Source organism: Marmota marmota, unplaced genomic scaffold (genome assembly GCF_001458135.2).
Source record: "Marmota marmota marmota unplaced genomic scaffold, marMar, whole genome shotgun sequence".
Lineage (NCBI taxonomy): Eukaryota > Metazoa > Chordata > Mammalia > Rodentia > Sciuridae > Marmota > Marmota marmota.
This window is the reverse complement of record NW_025999862.1, coordinates 4,251,069-4,257,200: the sequence shown is the minus strand read 5'-3', so window position 1 is coordinate 4,257,200 and position 6,132 is coordinate 4,251,069. Positions and strand designations below refer to the sequence as shown.

The 6,132-nt window shown below is 38.5% G+C and overlaps 1 protein-coding gene across 15 annotated transcripts in view; it reads left to right on the top strand.

Moving 5' to 3' along the window:
- Positions 1–6,132, top strand: part of Tet1 (tet methylcytosine dioxygenase 1) — a 130,272-nt gene that overhangs the window by 61,630 nt on the left and 62,510 nt on the right. The gene's annotated exons all lie outside the window — the stretch shown is intronic.

Here is a 6,132-nt window from a genome sequence, read left to right as displayed (position 1 = left end):
GCAAGTTGATTGCTCTACTGCTGAGCCACAACCCCAGGCCCCACCCCCTCCACCCCCCACCCTCTCTCATTTTTTATTCTGAGACATTGTCTCCCTAAATTGCTTTGGCTGATTATGACCTTGTGATCCTCCTACCTCCCCAGGATTACAAGTCTGTGCCACAATGCCTGGCATGGTTTCATGTTCATAAGTGGCATTTTCTTTGCCGTATGAAATATATGTAAAGATTGTGGCAATAGCGGCTGGGTTATGTCAGTGGTAGAGCACTTGCCTAGCATGTATGAGGCCCTGGGTTCAATCCTCAGCACTACATAAAAATAAAATAATAAAATAAAGGTATTCTGTCCATCTGTAACTAAAAATATTTTTTAAAAAGATTATGGCAACATATATTTTGGTGTTTTATCTTAAGTAATGTCAGTCTAGAAGATATGACATTCTAAATACTTGTTATTAAGAGTCTTTTTCCTTCATTGTAACCTGAATTTGTTTTGGTCAGTTCACTTCCCCACATCTCATCCAGATGGATCTGGTATTATATTCTTATAATATCATCTTTTCTTTTCTTTCTGACTTTATGTGTGTGTGATATTGGGGTTTGAACTCAGGGCCTCAAACATACTAAGCAAGCTCTCTGCCACTCAGTTACATCCCCAACACCTACTTTTTTCTTTTAACTGGCAATAGAGGCCAGAGGTACTATACACTAGGCTGCATTGCCAGGCTTTTGTTTTGTTTTATTTTTCTTTTTTGGTACCAGAGATTGAACCCAGGGGTGCTTAATCCCTGAGCTTCATCCCCAGCCTGTTTATATTTTATTTTTATATTTTTATATTTTATATAGAGACAGGATGTTGATGATTTGCTTAGGGTCTTGCTAAGTTGTTGAGGCTCCCAAGCCACTGGGATTATAAGTGTGCACCACTACCCTACGCCTGCCTCCTCAGTCCTTTTATTTTTGATTTTGAGACAGAGTCGCATTAAATTGCTGAGGCCTGCCTCAACTTTGTGCTCTTCCTGCCTCAGCCTTCTGAATTTCTGAGATTACAGGTGTACAACACTGTATCCAACTTGTTGATTGTTTTTGTACTCTTGATTTTTGGACTGTGATCTCAACCTGTTGTGGTCTACCCCCTTTTCCATACTGGAGATTCAATCCAAGGTATTCTACCCACAAACTATATCCCCAGCTTTTTACTTTTTATTTTGAAACAAGTTCTCTCAATTTGTCCAGGCTAGTCCTGAACTTGATTTCCTCCTGCCTCAGCCTCCAGCCTCCAAAGTAACTTGGGTGTGGCCACTGTATCCAACTTTTATTGTTATTCTGATAAATCAAGAAATGTGGATTTTATTAAAGGCTGGAGTGAGACTCTGGATTTAACCTAGTACACATAAAAAAGTGGAGGGGGCCAGGGAATTAAATAAAGAAAGGAAAGTGAATTTAAAATAATACGTAAATACATGGAGGACATCTAAAAGAAATAATGCAAGCTTGATTTTGGTGTTTATTTGTAATCCAAGCTACTCAGGAAGCTTGGCCACAAAGATCTAAAGATTCAGACCAGTTTCAGCAATTTAGAAAAGCCCCTTTTCCAAATAAGACATAAAAAAGATTTGGGAATGTTTCTCAGTGGTAGTGTCTCCCTCGGTTCAATCCCCAGTACCAAATAAAGTAAATTAAATGATATAACATAAAATAAAAGGGCATGGAAGGGCTGGGGTTATGGCTCAGTGGCAGAGCACGTGCCCTTCACCTGTGAGGTACTGGATTTGATCCTCAGCACCACCTAAAAATAAACATACAAAACAAAAGGGCATGGAATGTCTGTGGATGTAGCTTTATGGTAGAGAGTTTGCCTGGCATTCATGAGGTACTATGTTCAGTCCCCAATTCCAGGAAAGAAAGAAACAGAGAGGTGGGGGGTAGGGAACTAGAAAGAAAAAAAGATGCAGATTGTGTTTTTAAAAAAATTAATTTAAGGGGCAGGGTTGTGGCTCAGAGATAGAGCCCTTGCCTGGCACATGTTGGGTCCTGGGTTTGATCCTCCTCAGCACCACATACAAATCAATAAAATAAAGGTTAAAAAAAATTAATTTGCTAAATATGGTGGTGCATACCTATAGTCGCAGCAGCTCAGAAGATGAGGCAGGAGGATTTACAGGTTTGAGGCCAGCGTCCCTCAGCATTTTATTTTATTTTTATTTTACCTGAAAATAAAAAGGATCAGGGATGTAGCTTCCTGGTAAAAGCACCACTGGGTTTCCATATCTAGTGTGGGGGAAAAAAAAAGAAAAGAAAAAAATGAAGAAGATGAACCCAAAGGATGAACAAAAGTTTCCCAGAGAAATGTAAATGATAGAGTATATTTAGGGGTGTACATATTAAAGTTTGGTTATTGCCCTCTGAAAAATTTTTTTTTTTTTTTTTTTTTTTTTTAAGAGAGAGAGAGAGGGCTGGGGATGTGGCTCAAACGGTAGCGCGCTCGCCTGGCATGCGTGCGGCCCGGGTTTGATCCTCAGCACCACATACTAACAAAGATGTTGTGTCCGCCCGATACTAAGAAATAAATATTAAAAAAAAAATTCTCTCTCTCTCTCCCTCTCTCTCACTCTTTCTTTAAAAAAAAAATTAAAAAAAAAAAGAAAAAAGAGAGAGAGAGAATTTTTTTTTATATTAATTTTTTAGTTTTCGGCGGACACAACATCTTTGTTTTTATGTGGTGCTGAGGATCGAACCCTGGCCAAACGCATGCCAGGCAAGTGCACTACCACTTGAGCCACAACCCCAGCCCCCTCTGAAAATTTAAACTTGAACCATGACAGCATATCAGCTGTAGATTTTTTTTTTTAGTTAAAAAAAAATTTTTGTTAGTTGTAGTGGGCAGCATGCCTTTATTTTTATGTTGTGCTAAGAATCAAATCCAGTCCCTCATATGTGCTAGACAAGCGCTCTGCCACACAGCTTATTTTATTTCAGTATGACAGTTTAAACATGATCATGTTATTTTAATTATTATTATAATTAATATAACCAAACATCTTTTCATGTAAATTTAATCTGGATATTGCGCCCAGGAAAGCTTTACCAGTGAACTTCATCCCCAACTCTTTTTGTTTTTTATTTTGATTCAGGGTTTTGCTAAATTGCTGAGGCCAGCCCTGAACTTCCAATACTCCTGCCTCAGTTTCCACAGGTGCTCAGATTACAGGTATCCCTGTACCTAGCTATGGGAAGTTTTTTTTTTTGTCGTTGTTGTTCCAGGAATTGAATCCCCAGTGGTTCTTAAATATTGAGCCACATCCCCATCCCTTTTTTATATTTTGACACAGGACTTTGCTAAGTTGCTTAGGGGCTCTCTAAGTTGCTGAGGCTGGCTTTGACCTCATGATCCTCCTGTCTCAGCCTCTGAGACACTGGGATTATAGACAAGTGCTACTGTGCCCAGCTATGGGAAGCCTTTTAATGTCAGAATTTGGTGGATATAATTTCCTGAATTTAGTAACAACTTTTTATGCTTGTAGTCTTTATAATAGGACCAGATATCAGTTGAAAAAACAGAAAATAGAAAAGTGCTGAAAATTAAAAATACTGCTTTCTCCTCCACTTCTGTCCTTCCTTGTAGTCACCCAATAACCAGTGTCTTCTGTGCCTTTTCATATATTAGGTGTACATTTAGGTATATACCAATCCTCACCCCTTTTTCTGCAAACACAGAAGTTGTTTTCCATACATTTTTTCATCTTTCTATTTTCACGATTTGTTTGAACTATTTGCCATTTTAGTACACAGTATTTTGATTGGCTGCATGGAATCGTATAGGGTAGACATACCATAGTATCTTTTTTTGAGGAGGGGGTACTGATTTTGAACTCAGGGGCACCACTGATCCACATTCCCAACCCTATTTTGTATTTTATTTAGAGACAGGGTCTCACTGAGTTGCTTAGTGCCTCACCTTTGCTGAGGCTGGCCTTGAACTCAGAATCCTCCTGTCTCAGCCTCCAGAGCTGCTGGATTACAGTCCTTCGCCACTGCACTGGGCCCATAGTATGTTTATTCATTCATTCTTGCTTAGTATTGAAATGTTTGTTCTTATAATGCAAACCAAATAGATCATGAGCAAATATATTTATTCAGTCCATAGTTTTATTAATAAGTAGTCTAAATCTGGAAATATTTTCAATGATTAGGTATAATAACAAGAGACAATAAGATGAAATTGTAGTTACTGGGGGAATAAACGGTTGAAAAAACAGACTAGAACTATATTCATGATTGGAATGTTCTAAGGAGCCAAGTGAAACAGGACTATTGTATCAAATTTCTGCCACCTAGTTAGAAAGAGACCAGAAGGCCTAGTTATGGAGAAGGATGTTGTATACTGTCTCAAATATGGTGGGTGATGGAGTCAGCCTAGGGATCCTTATATCTACCCCTCACCTCAAAGTGGTAAATGGATACCACACCTTTATTACATTTGTTTTTTTTTTAAATTTTTTATGTTGATGAGTCTTTATTTTATTCATTTATTTATATGCGGTGCTGAGAATCCAACTCAGTGCCTCACACATGGTAGGCAAGCACTCTATCACTGAGCCACAAACCCAGCCCTATTTCATTTATTTTTATGTGGTGCTGAGGATGGGACCCAGTGTGTCACGTGTGCTAGGTGATTGCTCTTCCACTGAGTTAATCACCTAGCCCAATGCTTAGGTCTTGAGACATTTTTGAAGTGGGCAATAAAAGACTAGAACTGCTGTGGGTGGTGGCATATGCCTATAGTCCCAGCAATTTGGGAGATTGAATCTGGAGGATCCTAAGTTTGAGGTTAGTCTTGGCAATTTTGTCAGGCTTTGTCTTAAAAAGGACTGTGGATAAAGTGAGTGGTAAAGTTTCTTTGGGTTCAATCCTTAGTACAAAAAACAAAATGAAGAATGCAATGTTTGTTACAAATGTTTGAACACTCATATAGAGTTTAAAAACATTCCTGTTTGAGCCATTGTGGAAAGTCTATGTGTTTTCCCCATTTAAACTCAATTTATTTATTTATTTGTTTGTTTGTTTATTAAGATAAACTCCAAGGCTTGGCAGTGTTGCTCAGTGGTAGAGCATGTACTTATGTATGCTTAAAATGGAAATCATCTTCAGCACCTAAAAATTAAAATAAAAACTGGCACAGTGGTACATGCCTGTAATCCCAGAAACTTGGAAGGTTGAGGCAGAAGAATAGCAGATTTGAGCAATTTAGGGAGACCCTCAGCAACATTGTGAGACCCTGTCCCAAAACAAAAGGCCTGAGGATGCAGTTCAGCAGTAAAGTACCTCTGGGTTTAATCCCTAGTCTGAAAAAATAATAATAAAATTAAAATAAAGTAAACATCCAATTTTTTTATTAAAAAATTTCCAAACAGATCTAGAGAATCCTATAATAAACATTACTGTATCCATTATCTCAAGTCAGCAATTGTCATTTGTAGGTATGAACCTTTGGAAAGTACAAAGTAACATCCTTAATGTTAAATTTCTTACTGATAAGAGCATTCCACACAATCTTGCCATTATTGGGATTCCATGCTATTTTCTAATATCCTCTTAGACCCCAAATAAAACAATTTGGATCCTAGAGGACAACCACCAAGGCTTGACCTCTAGGGACTAAAGTCCAGATTGTGGAGAAGGCATTGCAAACAAGTAAGTGTACTCAATTGATTTGATAAAGATCTGTGTAGAAATAGTAAAGGAAGAAGTGTTTAGTTTTATCTGAGTGAGCCTGGTTAAGAAATGACAGAGTTCTCTGGTTACCTTTTGTCCAGTTCTGGAGAGATGAATAGGGCCATTTGGGGCTGATTAGAGGAGGGAGGGTTTAAAGGCTAAATAAAGGGCATTCTAGGTTGAAGTTTTTCCTTCCAATAAGCTACTTAAAATAGCCCGGGAGCATTCAGCAAGAATGTTGGGAGGAGCTGGTGTGGGGATACTGAGGTGGCAAGTCTGTAAAATTTGCAATTGTAGGGCTTGCTTGCTTTGCTCTGGGGAATGGTGGTTCTTGAAGTTACCTTACCTGTTCAAATTTTTATTTTTCTTTTCTTCCTTCCTTCCTCCCTCCCTCCCTCCCCCTTCCTTCCTTCCCAGCT